The 16,747-nt window shown below is 35.1% G+C and overlaps 1 pseudogene; it reads left to right on the top strand.

Annotated features, from left to right (window-relative positions):
• The first annotated feature begins 6,541 nt into the window (after positions 1-6,541).
• Positions 6,542-8,373, top strand: LOC149202932 (cytochrome P450 78A4 pseudogene; annotated as a pseudogene).
• Positions 8,374-16,747: the final 8,374 nt, after the last annotated feature.

Here is a 16,747-nt window from a genome sequence, read left to right as displayed (position 1 = left end):
TGTTCCTCATGATGGGTAGAGTTATCATTTCAAACATAAGATGTTTAAAATTTTTATACATATTTTATCTCCAAAAAGATTAAGAAACATTATAACTAGTTGTGAGAACTTACATGCTTAGATATTGTAAGAGGTTGAAATCACCCTTATTATCCTACGGTAAGACATAATCCTTTTTATTGATTAATTTTAATTTCCTATTATGTATTTCCTTGCACATAAGGAAACATGTTAATGACCGTCGACCCAAACATATTTCGCATGAGTGATACTCTATCCCTTTACAAATCACTAACAAGTTGTAGTGTACCTATGTGGTGTAATATGGGGGTACCTAGGGGGTTACCCAAGGCAATGATAATTTATATGTATCATTATATTGTAAATAAAGTTAATGTTCTTAGAAGATTCAAGGAGTTAAGAAAAGGTTCGCCTACTAGAATATTCTTCCTTTATTTTGTTCTTAGTAAATACAAAGTATCATAAATAAAAGAATAAATAATGTAATAGGCACCGTGAAAAATATTCTAATTAAGTTAAAAAATTAATGATTGAGGAGTGAATTCATTCATTAAGGAATAATATATGGTGTTACCCTATTTCAAGTGTTTTTATTGAGATCTCTTATGTTTATTCTTGTGTGTGGATTATTGAATTTATTTCTTGAATATTAAGGGTTTATTTCATGCTATATTTTGGATTCATTGAGGTCTAGTAAGAGAATTGACCTTGGTGAAAAAAAGGGTAGAAATGTTTCCCATTTTGCAGATTTTTCAGGGAACAAAAAAGAAAGTGGACCACATAAATTTAATATATATAAGTTTTTAGCAGAAATTGTAGAAATTGAGTACAAATATTATATCCTATTGAAAAAACATATATGTTAAGGAAAAATATATACCAAAGTAGAGTATGGAAAATGGAGATATTGATGATTTAAAATCAACGTTTTTCAAGGGTTTCTCGAATATATTATTACATAAAAAGTGACTAGCTAGAAAAAGATGTTTTTTTGATTAAATTATACCATGTTAGTATGGCTTTCATAAATTAAAACCACTTTCACCTAAATATATAGACTAAAGAACCTATTTACCTAAGTTATTTCCATTAATTTACCTATTTACACTAGAATAAAACATAAATTTATTAACTATATGTTATTCTCACAATTTTACTCATTTATGTGAAGGTAGTCTAATTATTTTCACTCAATGTATTTATTATCATTGAAATAATTTATTAAATAATTTATTTATGAATTATTTCCAACCATTTTATCTTATAAACTAGAAATAATTTGGTAGAATATTTAGTTGCGAATTATTTTTAATAGTTTTACCTCAACTAGAAATAATCTATTAAACCATTTTTACTTCGAATTTTTCATTCAATAGCTAAATAAGTCAATATTTTTTTAGTTAATTATCCATAATAAAAGCCATTAACCACTTTTGGAAATTTTTCTCTCACAAAAATAATAAAGTACCAAAAGTAGTTAGATCTTGATTTGATCTAACAAATATTTTTCAATATTTAACCTCATCAAATCTAGCAACCATTTTGTTATAAATAAGAAAAAAAATTATTCTCATTAACCATGACATTTTTCATTGTACAACTTTTGAACTTGTGATATTCGAGTTCTCCTGAGTAATTGAGCTCTCAACCATTTTCCTTTTTTCATTTTCATTTCTTTTCTCTCTCATTTACCCTTTTGAGAGGCAAAATTTGCTTGCAGCTAGAGAATTTTCAAAAACCCCTCCCAAGGAGGAGGTCCAGAGAGTTTCGTTTTTGGCTAAGAGGCATTCACACACGTGTTATGAATAAAATCAATTCACGGTATTATTTGGACTTTCGTCGTTTGTTTCATGGTTTATGTTTATGTTTTTTATTTTCTATAATATTAATTCAAAATCATAATCACAACATGAAAATGAGCAACCAATAGACTCTAGGGCCTAAATTCACAATCCTCACATTTGTTTGTTGGAGTATGAGTAATCCATAATAGTGTTTTGCTAACATTTGCTACAAGAAACCACCAACATAGGACGACCACAAGAAATGCATATATGATATATTTTTATGAACTGAAAGATGAACAAGTTTCGTTACATATTAAGTGGCTCTATAATTTTGTTAGTGTGGTCATAATAGCAAATTGGAAAGATATAGTCACTACTATGCCTATTTTTCTCTAGTAAGTATTTTTTTTTTAAACAGTTATTCAAAGAGAATGGAAAGCAATATTTTATAGGAAAAGAGAATGGTACTCTTATTGAAGAATTTTGAAAATTCAAATTTATTATGGAAAGAGAAGTGGAAATTCGCATTACATTTGCATTTTATAAAAAGATTTCACAATATGGTCAAAAGTATTGGAAATTTGGAAGATGATGGCACTTCCTAAAAATTAATTTGAAAAAGTAGTTTTAGATAAATGGTTTCATGCTAATAGGACCAATAAGGAAAGCATCAAGGGTTTCTTTTCATGTTAAAAATCTATATTATAAGTTCATGTATGTATTTAGAAAGAGTAAGTGGTTATATCTATAGGTCGTAGTAGACAATATAATTTGATCAATGTTAATTTGACTAAAGTATTTAAAATACTAGTGAAGAGTATTCAAAGCACATATGTTGATGGTGTAAATGCTCACTTTTTAAAATATTTTAAGATTTCCATGAATAAATATGTGTTGCATTCAACCTTTTGTGTTATAGATATCCATGATTTTGATATTATTCTTATATATCCTTAGATGGAATCAATTGGTACAATGAATATTATTTTTCAAAATAATTTTATGAATATTTAGTACAAGAAAAAGGAGATCACACTATAGGTTACGTCTCTTGGTAAACCCTAAGGGCATCGTCCCCACAGAAGGTTCTTCTTTCTTCGTATTAGATTGTGCAATCGCAGCCACTTCCGATTTAGAAGGACAATTCTTCACCGTATGTGGTCCAGCACATATCCAACACTTCAAGGCTTTCTTCGTCTTCGAATTATCATCCGATTTCGAAGCATCATCCTTCTTCTTCTCTTTCGGCTTGTCAGACTTCTTCTTCCTATCATTAGAAGTCTCATCATAGTGCTCCACCAACCTGTCCACAGCAGAAAAAGCTTCTTCAAGTGTTCTAATCCTCTGCCTCTTCACTTCATTGCGTGCCCAAGGCTTCAATCTAGTAATGAAATTGAACACCTTGTCCCTCTCCACCATGTCAGGAAGTTCCAGAACCGCACTTGCAAACTCCCGTTGATATGTCTGTAGGTTCCCAGTCTACTTTATGCACTTAATTTTCATTCTTGCTTCCCACGTTTCATCCTGAGGACTGAAATGGGTCTGCAAAGCCTTCTTCATCTCATCCCACGAATTAATGTCACCAACACTGCCATTGGAAATCTGATCCATCCTCCTTCGCCACCACATCTTAGCATCCTTTGGCAAGAACTGAGCAGCTACCTTGACCTTCGTCTCATCATTGGATAACCCAAGCGTTCCAAGTATTGCTCCATGTCCCATAGAAAGTTTCCCAGAGTCTTTGCACTCCTTGTACCATCATAAGATTCTGTTTCCTTGACTTTCACATGAGGCACTCCACCTGAGTTATGCCTCACGACCTTCTTCAACACCGTGATCTCATCTCTCACTTCGTTAAGAGATTTTCACAAGCCCACGATCTCTACAAGACCCTGATCTTTTGCCTCTTCAACCTCCTTGACCCTTACTTCAAGTTGTGTACACATAAGATCAATGTACTTGTGTTGAGTCCGGATTTCATCGAGCTCTTTCTTCATCTTCGAATTGCCCTCTTGATCTTTCTCGATCAAGTCCATCTTCTTAGTCTAGAAAGCTTCTAAGTCCTCCATCTTCTCCAACACTTTTTCCATGAATGCCATAGTAGCATCCTTCGCACCGTGACTAGACCCGGCCTGAGATTCAGCTGCCATTGCTAACAAATTCCTTCTTCTTTGCGATCTAGTTTCAACCATTCAACAGCTTCACCAAGATGCCTGCAACCTGAACCAACCCTTGTTCCACTCGTATGTGAAACAACTTCCTTCACCTGCAAGTACTTGCTTCCACTGTCATCAACTGTCAAGCTTCTTCAACCCTGAATCAACTTCAATATCTGCACTTCGTCATGAGAAACCCTGCTCTGAAAATCTCTTCACCGAGCTCTGATACCACCTGTCGCACCCCCAACCTGGCGGTAGTCTTTCAACCGCACTTGGCGAGGTGCGGCACCATTGAACACTTTCTTTTCACCAATACTTATGTTTGTGGACTACGCCTAACCACTTATCCTACTTAGTTTGTGTTTTGCAACCAAGTATTGTTAATGTTATCCTTTATACCAATGAACACCCATACACATTCATTAACATCAGCAATTATAAATGAAGAAAAAAATTGCACAGTATAAAGAGAGGGGCAACTCCTTGAACAATGAGTCTGCCCGATAATATATTATACAGTGTTTCAATATTACAAAGTTTTACAAATATACTTGGAAACTCCAAGTTTCATACTTAGCCAGATTTACAACCTTCGGCAAACTCGGTTGCCTAGCTCGTCGACGCCTCTGTACAGTCGCCGCACAACTCACCAACCCTTCGTTCACCTCGTCGCACTATCGTGTTGTTTTCCCAACTTGGGCGCACCTCCACCCGAGACACACATTTGTCCACAATCTCAACTCTTCACCAAGTCACCATGCACACTTGCATGACGGGCGGGCGCTCCCTCGAGTCACCCAAGAACCCATGCCAAGTCGTTGCACAAACCGGGCGCCCACACACCATGCACGCCTTTCTCCAAATAGCGGGCGACCCTGCCCGTGCCCTTCACCCAAAACCAAGATGCGTATTCACCTCCGTGCGGCCTTGCCCAAGAACGGGCGAATCTCCTAAACTACGCCTTCCTCTTGCTGCGTCCACCTCTTGTTCTGCGCACTTCACATGTTTGAGCGATGAGCGGTTGTGTTCAAATGAGCTCCAACGCACCTCCATCTCTACCAATCGTAGGTCGAAGTCTTGGCTGCCCAGCCGACTTGCCCAACACCCCTACTTCATTGCAAACTCGTCAAAATACATGTCGGCTTGCCTTAAGTTGTAGGTCGGCCTCCATAAGTTATAACTCATGCCTTCACACATATAAACTCCTCCTTGCTCCCTTCCTTGCCCGCATTATCACACATAACCATCGCACATGAAGTCGTGAGCTTGCTCTTCCATCATTTGTTCAGGTTTCTAACCACGCGCCCTTCGTCGGTTGCAGTGGCACTTCTAGCGGAACGCGTTTAGGACTGCAGGTCCTTACACATGGAGTCGAAGAGATTTGACACTGTGACCTCCCGACTCGCGAGAAACTTAGCAACGCCAACATGACCAACTAAAATAACCCCGAAACTACTCATCAAACTCCAATTTATGATTTTAATTGATTATTATTGATATTATATATATTTTTTGATATTTTACGAGATTTAATAACATTCTCTTTTCCGAAAACGACACAACATGAACAGATTGTATTAAAAGAAATTTCCACGCTTTTATTTGTAACTTCCATGAACGTTCACGTATGGCTTTGTAATTGAATGTACTATTGTGGGACTATTTAAAGTAGCTTTTTATGAAAAGTTTTAGGTGGAAACAGTGAACTATCTTTGTTCCTTGACCTCTGACTTTTCAATAGCAGATATATGCAAAAGCCTCCCTCACATAACTCTTTTTCCCTTAATTTATAACCACGCACGCACCGGACACTCTCCTCCAAAGAACTTGCGCTCTATCATTTTCACGTTGTTTCTTTATCCTTTCGCTTATCATTTTCATGGTGTTTCTTGATCTTACGATTTTCGGGTTGTCTTTTTGAATGTCTAATTTAATTTAATAGATTATATATATATAAATCTTTTTGATAAATATAATAACATGACGAATCTCCAATGTCTGCATCTAAGCTGAGGTGCGACGCATTCAACGGAGGTGGTATTCTATTACATACACGCGACCGTGTCGGATCCTGTTATTTCTCCGTCGTTTCCACGTGAACGTTAGTAGTAGTCGATTGTTTTTTAAGTTATTCTGGTAATATTTTAATAATTTTAATAGAGATTTTTGTAAATTTATAATAATTTTAGTAGAAATTTTTGTAAATTTAAATATAATGGTCAAATTTCAAAATCTTAAGTACTTAGAAATTTATTTTTAATAATCATTTTTATGAAAAAACATGATTTAAACACTATCTTAAAATTTATTTATTTATTTATTTTTAACCGAAATTCCAAACATTTTTTACAATTCTCCACCCTCGGTAGACTTGTCCGAAGGGTTAGCACTACGCGTGCAGCCCACGGTTCACCCATTTCCCTAGACATTCCTCCTGACGTCCCGTTTTGCGCTTTTGACGGCCCAGTATATTCTACGCACATTCCTCCTGCTATAAAAGACCCCATCCACTTTCAATTTAGTGTCACCTTCCTTTTCACTCATTCCATCCTTGGCCTCTCCGTATCTTACGCAATGGAGAATCCTGAAACCTCTGCAACAGGGGGGTGGTGGGTACACGCCATTCCTTTTGTCACAAAGATTGGAGTACGTGATTATTTTTCAGAATCCAATGCGCATGTTTTTTCATGGGATCTATGGCCTCTCTATATGGCACTGCTCATCTCTGCTGTTTGCGCTCATATTGTCTCTTGGTTCCGCCCTGGATGCTGTGCATGGGCTGCGAGACACAAGAAAGGCACCGCAATTCCTGGCCCCAAAGGATGGCCGATAATCGGAAGCCTCATGGACATGAGCGTCGGCCTGGCTCACCGAAAGCTTGAGTATCTGGCTCGTCTCCATGGCGCCAAGAAACTCATGGCGTTTAGCTTGGGCTCAACGCTAGCAGTGATTGACGTGGCCAGAGACTTGCTCGGCTCCCCTCACTTTGCAGACCGACCGCTCAAACAATCCGCGCAGCAGTTAATGTTCGGCAGGGCGATGGGATTCGCGCCTAATGGTGATTATTGGCGACTCCTGCGAAGAATTTCTGCTACTCATCTCTTCTCTCCACGCCGAATTGCGGCGCATGAGATCGGTCGTCAGGCGGACTCCATGACAATGCTTTCCGACATTCGACACGAATCTATTATCAACGGTGGTGCCGTCCAGCTTCGACGACACGTTCAGAAAGCTTCACTCAATAATATAATGGGAAGTGTCTTTGGTCAACTGTCCTTCGATGTTCAGACTCAGAAGATTCTTGGCGAGATGGTCAACGAGGGCTACGAGCTCCTTGGAGCATTCAACTGGGCTGATCATCTGCCATGGCTACGAGTGTTCGACCCACTCAGAATCCACAGCCGCTGCGCTCGCCTTGTCCCGCGTGTTACATCGTTTGTCAAAAACATCATCGAGGAGCACCGACAGAGGGACGACGCGGCCGACTTAGACTTTGTCGATGTCCTCCTTTCTCTCCAAGGAGAAGACAAGCTCGACGACGACGACATGATTGCAGTTCTATGGGTATCATAACTAAAAACTTTACTATTCTTTCGATAAATTTACAGTTTCAGTTTTAGAATTAAATTTCTTTTGGTCCAATCACTGAGAGTGGAAGTGGGTCTCAAATAAAGAGTCTTATTCATTAAATGGGTGTTTTTTTGGTGTCTTCTCTCTGGACGGTGAACTTACAATTAGATAATAATAATAATAATAATTTGATATCTGTATAGGAAATGATCTTCCGCGACACAGACACAACCGCTTTGCTTACAGAATGGACAATGGCAGAGCTGTTGGTGAACCCACAAGTGCAGGGCAAAGCTCACGCCGAGCTCGACGCGGTTGTCGGGCGCAACAGAAACGTAAGGGAGGACGACATCGAGAAGCTCCCGTATCTTCAAGCGGTGGTGAAAGAGTCTCTGAGAATGCATCCGCCGGGGCCTCTCTTATCATGGGCCCGCCTCTGCACGGAGGATTGGCACATGGAAAACGGGATGTGCGTTCCGGCGGGCACGACAGCCATGGTGAACATGTGGTCCATTACCCACGACCCGGAGATCTGGGAACGTCCACATCAGTTCCGTCCGGAGAGGTTCCTCCTGTCTGAAGGTGGACAACATGTGGATGTACGAGGAAACGACTTACGGCTTGCGCCTTTTGGTGCAGGTCGGGGAGTGTGCCCGGGTAAGGCTCTCGGCCTCAGGACGGTTCACCTGTGGATGGCTCAATTGCTTCATAATCTCACATGGTTGCCTTCTCCTGACCATCCGGTGGACCTCACCGAGATGCTTAAACTATCGTGCGAAATGGCAACGCCCCTTACAGCCATGCCCCTGAGTAGGATCCCTGTTGGTTCCACTTAACAACCACCCAGCTCTCCCTCTGTGATTCAGACTCGTCGTCTTTGTCATTTGCTGCTTTTTAAACTCTCACACATGCAGAGTCATAATAGTACAATTCCCTAATTACACCCACCACGTTACATACAAAAACAGCTTCTAGTAATTTTCTTTTCAGTCGTTAAATATTAGACATACATGCCATACTGTAATCCATTTCGATTTTGTACAGATAATTGTAAATATATTATCTTTCCCTAAACTTCGGTCAAACTTCCCTCAAATGCGTGGATTTCTGTTCAGTGCCATATTTGATTTTTGTTTTCAATATTACTTAGATAATATGTAAATATAGTACCATTCCCTAATCTTTGGAAAAACTTACATCAAATGCGTGGATTTCTGTTCATTGCTGCATTTGATTTTTGTTTTCAATTTTACTTAGATATTACGTTTATTAGCCAGAAATATTTTCTCTTTAATTTATAACTTTTAAATGGTAAATGTTTTACACTACGAATTTCGTACTCCGATATTGCCGGTACTTGGTTTTTATTTTTAGTCCACCTCTATATCTACGAAACTGGATTATTTCATTTTCTACTTTGATAGAAACAATATAGAAACATAATTATAATTAATACTAAAGTTTATAGTTGGAGGAAGGTATGTAGAAGAATAGGTTTTTCCCTCATACCTATCAACCTTCAATATTGGTGAACGAATATCCCTCATCACTCATTTCATTAATTGAAATGAGCATCCCTCTATTTAATTTCACTTTGTCTATATCATGGTTGTACTTTTTTATGAACCACCTTTTAATGATACACGTTTTCATGTGCCTATTTCTCTTACAATAGTAAAAACATTTAGGTAAAGGTAAGTAGATAATGTAGAATTTATGCTTTGAGTTGTTTATTTAAATAATAATTAGCAGATGTTAGGTAATAAGTTAATATTTGGTTTATTACTTTTAGGTGTTGTTAGTTGGATAAGGATAAAATGATAGTGAATAAACAAAATGAAAAATCAATGAGCTTGTCATTAACTTAATGCATTTTGCTTAATATTTTCTTTTTCAAAATAATAAGTTATTTATCTTGTGTCTACCTTCACAATTCTCCACAAAACCCAATCTTGTGTTATGAGGTGAAACGTGTGGTGAGGTAATCTATACTCTCACTTCCTCTTTGCACTCTCATGAGAGCATCCAAGAAAGTGATTTTATGGATTCATTTTTCTAGGGTGGTAGTTGGAGAGTGTATTTTTGTATCTACTTCACCTAGCACTTAGAATCAATTAGAGAAATGTATTGTTCCTATGCATTAATGTTTTAATGCGTTCATCTTAATCATCGATGTTCCAATGTAATGTATTATTATGGAGAGTCTCATTTACGAATGTAAGTGTGAGTTGTAATCACATGAGTGTCATTATCATTTCAATTATAATAAGTTATCTTATTGTTCTATATATAAGAATATCTTGCATTAATAAAGATATAATAAATTTCTCTTGAGAAGAATTTGTCTTCCTTATCTTAATGTTTCTACATTTTTATTGGAAACAATGGTGAAATCTTGCTTGCCTTCCATACCTTTTTTCCTTTCTACTTTATAGTAATATATTTTAGTATAATTATAAAATAATGAAATTCTTTTTACATGACTTTTGATATACTTTATTACTATTTATTTGCATTTTAATTAATGTTATAATCAATTCTTTTGTTATATATATTCATTTATTTATATATTTTTTATATCTTTAACATATTTTTGGACAATCACATTATTGAAGTGGTTGATAAAAATAGATTAGTATGAATTTCTATATTTTAAAATTAATGATGTCTATTGGGATATGAAAAGTGGAAGGTGATACCACTTTATTAATGTAGTTGTGTTAGTTGACAAATAGTGAATTATTATTAACATTAAACATAGTTAACTAAAATTATATGATTCTTATTAGCATTAAATATAATTAATTAAAATTATCAATATTTATTTATAAATAACTATGTTAATATAATTATAAGACAACAAAATTCAATCGAGACAATTTTTAATATATTTTATTAATATTTATTTACATTTTACTTGATACTCTAATAAATTTTCATATATATATATATAAATATAATAAAAAAACATTAATAATACAAAACAACATAGTTTATATAATAACATAACGCGTTTGGAAGATTTGTTCTCCCTATTTAACATGCAGCCATGCTCTGATTATTCAACTTGTCCTGACTATGAACCAGACTCGTTGGTTCGAAACGCATTGACAAAAGTATTATAATGTGATTTTCACTAAAAATCTTCTCAAAAACTCGATATAGATCGCAAAAACTTGATATGGCTCAACTTTTTTATTCTTCATACCCATTTTGATTTAATAATTTTTCCCAAACAAACCATCAAAATTAAACGATCATAACTATAAAAACCAAATTAAATCAAGATTTTTTTCCCAAAATTTTATAACAAACCATCAAAATTAAAATTTAAAACTTTATAACAAACCATCAAAATTAAAATTAAAAACTCGTAGCTATGAAAAGCAAATTAAAACAATAATAACTATGAAAACCTCCTCTTACGATTGACCATGGATTTAAAAATGAAAATTAGTTTGAATATTTGGTTTTATGAGCCATTTCACCTCTAAGTAAGGCAGAGGAATCTAGAGAAAATACCTGACTACTCCCTAAGCCTTGGATTCCCTAACCACTCTCTAAGCCATGGACTATTTATAGCTCTCTCAATCAAAATCAATCACTTACGAAGAAAGGACCCTTCAAGATATAAAGTAATTATAATTATTGGATGTGTTAAAAAGAATTGGAAACGACGAGAGCCTTCGACATTGGAAAGAGTTGTCATTCATCTCTTTACTAATTAATAATAGTAACGTAGATAAAAGAAGGATGGTGTCTTAAAGAATATTTTTTAAAAAATTCATGGCAAAATTTAGGGTCTTTATTAGAATATACAAAAATTGCAGATCTTGTCGTAAACAATTTATTTTGTGGTAGAGCAATATTTATAAAGATGTTCAATTTCGTAAAAAAGATGATTAAAAAATTGCAATAGATTATGTGTAGAATTTTTCCTTCGTTCATAATCATTAAGGTAAATTTAGGTAAATTTATTATAATTTTATAATGACTTTTTGAGTAAGGCTTTTTTGTTCCCTCTATTTTCACACAGAGATCCAGTACATATTATATTTTGTTGAATATCTTTTTAAGATTATTAATTTATATTTAAAAAATAGTTTGATTAATATTTATAATATTTAAGAAGGAATTATTATATATTAAATTGATTTATATTTAGTTAAATATTTTCCCCATATATGTAAATAGAATATAGTGTAAAGTCTTTTAAGAATATATGTATAATAAATTTCACATTAGATTTTGACTTTCTATTTTGTTATATTATTAGTTTATATTTTAAAAATAGTTTGATTAATATTAATTATATATATATATATCTATATATATATACTTTTTAAAATGTATTGGATTCATTTTTTCCTCTAGTTTTAATAAGGTTAAGTGAGATTAATTTCAATGTTGAATGGAAGAATTTTTTGCTCATTTGTGAGATGTAGAGTTACCAAGTTTATGTAAATTTAGTTGAAATTAGATGCTCTATAAGATAGTTTTTAACTTTAGGTTCTTAAATATAATGTAATATACTCAATATTTTCTAAATATGCATGCATGAGCATATCAAGAATACACATACATGTATATCTAAAAAACAATGAGTATATCAAGAATCATGGTGATGAGGAAAAAAAAGGTGTGGAAGGACCTTTGCTATTGCCCTCTTTGTGTAAATGCATAAGAATTGATGGAATATCTACTCAATTATTGTTCGCTTACGGAAGGAGTGTGGTATTGAAATATCTATATTTTGGCTATTGGTAAGTGGAAACAAGATGATTTAGTTAGTTGTTCGTCATGCTTGGTGCCTAACCATTGGATTTATTATATGGAATGTGTGGAAGGAAAGAAATGCTCACATTTTCTAGGATCAGAAGAAGGTGATTTTTGTGATCAATGATTTGGTGATTCACAATATTCAAGAAACTATTTTAGCTACTTCTTAGTTTATGGAATACTGGAAGGTGGATGATCATGAGGCTTTGATACTGACTAGGTTGAATTTACACCAAAATATGACTACATTTATAGCTAAACATGATTAGATGGTGGTGCCTTCATCTAACTCCTCTTATGCCCCTCCTCCTACATGTTTTATTAAATTCATCTTCAATGGAGGTTCTAAGGGAAACCTAGGAATTATTGGGTTTGATGGTATTTTCCAATATTCAAATAATAATTTACTACGTCTCTTTGCTTAGAGTTGTGGTTTTAGGAGCAATAATTTGGCAGATTTTTTGGCTGTGGAGGAGGGTATTTTGATACCCATTCATGAGAGTTATCTTCTACTATAGGTTGATGGGGATTCCCAAGTGGTGATCAAGTGTATCCAACACCTCCTTAATGGGAAACCTCTAGGGAAAATTGTATGGAGTTTGTGTTTGGAGGGTGTTGTTGGGTGAATTAGTGCATTGTTTCCAAAGGTGGATTATTTACTAGCCTCCCATACCAAGCGAGTTGGGAATATGGTCATTGATTTCCTAGTGAATTTAAGGTGTAGGTCTAGACAAATGGTGTTGGATGATGTATGGCCTCCTTCCATTTTAAGTGGGGATATTCAGCAAACCCAAGCCCTGTTGGGTAATGATAACCTCTCCCCCAATGGAGGTGTTATTACAAGTGCTAATGATGCCTCCTTGTAAGGGGAGACCTCTATACAACTGTCTCAAATATGTTATGGCATGTCAAAAGGTTGGTGGAGGGCATTGGAAGGCGTACGGAAAGTTTACTTGTTATAAATGTTGGCTTATGTCTCTGGGGTGGTGGAAGTACATACCCTATGAGAAAGGAGGTGAGGATGCATCCTCACCCTCATTTACCTTTGATCGATTAGTGTTGTTGTTATTTGTGTATCTATTGCATGTGAGTGCAATTGGGTTTCTTTAGGAGTTTGCGTCCTTTCTCGGGAGGATGCTAAGGCGTAAATACATATTGTGTACCTTATTTGACTAATTGTCTTTAAATAATGCTACTCTGGTTATGCTCCATTGCCTCCTTGCATTTAGTAAGACTATTGTTTGGTTTGCTATTGTGTTGTACATTTTCATTTGTTTTTTGTCGAGTTTATTGGGATGATATCTGGTGTATAATCTTGGTGAATTTGGTCTTCAACCTTGTTTTGTTTAATTGTGCCTTTATATTTCATAAGGGTGTTATATTATTTGTAAAGTGTCGGCTCTGTTGGGTTTTAGCTAGTTTCTTTTCTAAGAACTCCTAGTTATTTATTACTGGGCATCCTTTCCTCTTATCTCAGGGATATCCTTTTTATTTTGTTTCAATCCCAATTTGGGTAGGAAATTATATACTATGGGGAGGGAAATTGGTCATGTTGTGAGTTTGGGTTCTAGTTTTTATAATTGTGTAGTTTGGTTGTGGGGGCTTTAGAGTCCTATGTTGTTTAGTTTTCCTAAATTTGATTATTTTCTTAAATTTGGCCCTCTTCCATGGCGCCGTGGGGATGATTTATTGGTTTTGAGGTCAAGGGAGAAAGGTTTTTTGGTTTATCCATCCTATTATTTTTTAGGTCATAATTCATGTCCCTTTTAGTTTGCTCTCCTATTACATCCATCACGCCTTGGCATCAAATAATGATAACTAGGAGGGGTGGTATGGGTTATGTTGGCTATAAGTGAACATGGGCTTCTACATTTGAATAAGTTTGAACGTTTTTTGATGTGGTCCCTCTTGAAGTGTAGAGATAAATTCTTCTTTTGGAGGAAAAACAATCTGAGGACCACCCCTACCATTTTGATTTTGAGCTTCAGATGACAGGTTCAGACTTGCAAAGTTTCTCAGACCTAGGTCGATTTCATAAGAAGAGAATCCATTTCTTGTAATCCCTCACCTTGCATCAACAAATAGATACAATGCTTCGTTTAATATCAATTTTCTGGACTGGAGGATATTAAGCATTTGTGGAATCTACGGTTTTGTCTTGATATGTTGATTCAAGACTGGCTTGTGTGGAAGGTTTTCTTGTGTCAGCTTCTACCTCTAGGGATCTCACCAACCCTCTTGGTGATCCCTCGATGATATTGACCCACCTATTGATAACATTCAGGACCTTACCATCATTTCATCAGATCAAGATTAAATTCTAGGAAAATGTTTTTTGTCTCTCTTTTTATATTTATGTTACCACATTGTTGATGGACCTTCTTAGATCTTGTTTTGGTTCTTGATGGGTTTAGAGTGGGTTTTCTGCTCGCCATAAGGACAGGTATTTTTATTGTGCATATTAGACACATTAATTGTTGGTTCTTGTTGGGTGGAATCTCGCATTTAAAAATTATGGTGCATATATGCTGGTACTCTTTGGTTCCTTTTTGGAGTTATGCTTGTGCTGCCTCTTGACAAGGTTTTTTGTTTGTTTAGTTATTCATGTCTTGGAGCTTGGTAGCCACATTTGTTTTTCGTGGAATGGAGGTGTTGTTTGTAGGGAGGGTGTGGCTGGCCTTTGGGACCATAGTTGGTTGGTAGGATGGATGGTCAGTTTGGGACACAGATGTTGCTATAGCTTGTTTTGAAAAGGCTAAATATATTTTTGTGCCTGTATGTGTCTTGATCAAATAATTTTTTTTTTTTGTCTTGGTGCATTCATCGCTTTCGAGCTGTCAAGGTTAATGGTCTAGTTAGTTTGGCTTTTATTGTTGTCTTTCTTGGTCAAATTATGATATTATTTAATGTTGGTGAATGTTTTGGTGGAGGCTAGTGATTTCGGATGTATCCATGATGTATGTTTTCTTTGATTAATAGAAAACTCTTTCCAACAACTTTAAAAAATCAAGAATCATGGTAGAAGGTTATCCTTAAAATAGTTGTTCACTTTTCAAATAATATAATTGTAATATTTACATTCCCATATTTATGGAAGTACGCTGGTTTTTAAGCACATGGTAAAATTATAATGATTATGATATGCTAGTTCTATGTATGAAGTTATTTTAAAATAGATAAATAAAAGTATATGACCATTATTTAATTTCAATTATATTGGAATATAAGAAATATTTGATATCATGAAGATATTATAAAAATAAATTATAAAAAAAAGATTTTAATAATCTAGATATAAAGATGATTATTATATTAATTTGATAAATTCATTATTCATCATTTTAATTATTAATTATTCTTTTTTCTTTTAATTTTTTTTATTTAAGTTTAAGTTACTTTCTTTCATGGATTTAATTATTTTTTATTATTATTATTTTGAAATATTTTTATTTTCATAACTTTTTTTAAACACTGAAAATAAATAAATTATACATATTAAGCTTTGTTAGAATAAGTTTTCATTTATGACAAAGGAAAACAAGATGATGGGAGATTGTTAGAATATCTTGTCAAAGGAGTTGTTTACTGATGTCAAGTTTTGATATGTTGTCACTGTCAAAGGTGTTGTTGGCATAAGGCTGATGTCGGACAAGTATTGACAAAGGTGTTTTCAATAGATCAATGGTATCACAGAAGGATTGACAAGCATGCCAAAGGAGGTTATGGAAAGATAAGAAATGGTTGCAACAATAATGAAGATCAATTCAAAGAATAGTAAGGAAAATAATTGTTAAGGTGCTGAGATTTTGGATCCATTTCTAAAATAGTAGATCACCTCAAATGTAGTTGGAACCCATTTAGATCGATAGAGCTCTGAAAGAGCTTTTCAATTGTATATAGAAGTTAGCAAAAGGCCTTCTGAATCACAAGTTATTTCCAGTCAAAGGTGAGAACCCCCAAAGTCATAGTAATAGAGCTAAGTTAATGAAGGACAAATTTGGTGGAAGTTAAGTTTGGCATTGCGATAAAATCTGGCAGAGTTTGTTAGTGAAGCTACTAACCAATGGTCTGGGTGAACGTGGCTTACAATGCAGTGGTACAATGAGTTTCTATTGGCCATTGCTAGAGGCCCCCATGATAGCTCATAACGATAGACGTTCCTCAAATTGTTTCAAAGTTGCTCATAAGGGGAGCCCCCGAGATGACGCAAGCCCGAGAGGATGTCAACAGTGAAAAACATTCACATTGACTAGTAGAGTTCATACTATATAGCTCATCCTAATAGATGTACCTCAGAAGGATCCAAAGTTGAGTGTAAATGTGAGGCCGAGGATGACGTAGCTCCACGCAGAAGTGGACAGTCCACACAATGACGACGAAGGCTTTCCTTGGAAGAGTTCAATAGTAGGTGGTCCCTAGAGCCATGTCACC

This window comes from Pinus tabuliformis, chromosome 2_1 (genome assembly GCF_031772625.1).
Source record: "Pinus tabuliformis cultivar Carrire ecotype Pingquan chromosome 2_1, CPIR1, whole genome shotgun sequence".
NCBI lineage: Eukaryota > Viridiplantae > Streptophyta > Pinopsida > Pinales > Pinaceae > Pinus > Pinus tabuliformis.
The sequence above is the reverse complement of the archived record's forward strand: the minus strand, read 5'-3'. Positions and strand labels throughout refer to the sequence as shown.